This window comes from Lactuca serriola, chromosome 3 (genome assembly GCF_051521515.1).
Source record: "Lactuca serriola cultivar US96UC23 chromosome 3, Lser_US96UC23_V15, whole genome shotgun sequence".
In the NCBI taxonomy this organism is placed as follows: Eukaryota; Viridiplantae; Streptophyta; class Magnoliopsida; order Asterales; family Asteraceae; genus Lactuca; species Lactuca serriola.
Window position 1 is genome coordinate 119,670,535 of NC_136410.1, and position 619 is coordinate 119,671,153.

General features: G+C 44.6%; 1 non-coding gene across 1 annotated transcript; it reads right to left on the reverse strand.

Annotated features, from left to right (window-relative positions):
* Positions 1 to 255: 255 nt before the first annotated feature.
* LOC145096482 (small nucleolar RNA R71) lies at positions 256 to 362 on the reverse strand. Its single transcript, XR_013703888.1, has one exon. It is a non-coding gene; the product is annotated as a small nucleolar RNA R71 (small nucleolar RNA).
* Between the last annotated feature and the right edge of the window lie 257 nt (positions 363 to 619).

Here is a 619-nt window from a genome sequence, read left to right on the forward strand (position 1 = left end):
CAACTCAAGGAGATTCCTTTTTACGGGAAGGATCACGAAGACGCTTACAAGCACTTGGACGAAGTGAATGATGTGGCCGATTACTTCAACGTCCCGAATGTTCCACGCGAGACCCAGATTCTTCGCATGCTTCCTGTCACATTTAAAGGAGCTGCAAAATATTGGTTAAAGTCACTTCCTCCCGGATCGGTCACCTCATGGGCCAAGATGAAGGAAGAGTTCATAGACCATTTCTGCCCGCCTTCCAAGATAGCCAAGCTAAAGAAAGCCATTGCCAACTTCGAGCAACAACACGGAGAATCTCTTTATGAAGCTTGGGAAAGGTACAAGAGCCTACTTAGAAATTGCCCACACCATGACCTTAATAGCCAACAAGAGGTCTCCATTTTCTATGATGGAGTCAATGTCACCACAAGACAATTGCTTGATTCTCAAGGCCCGCTCACAAAAGAAGGTGTCCCCGGTAATTAAAGAATTAATTGAAAAATTCTCTAAGTACTCTAGAGAATACCACAATCCGAGAAACGAAGTAAGTCGGGGGGTAGTAAACGCGGCAACTGATAGCATGGCAGCGGTGATAGCTAAGCTTGATAGTCTAGATCAAAGAATGACAAAAATG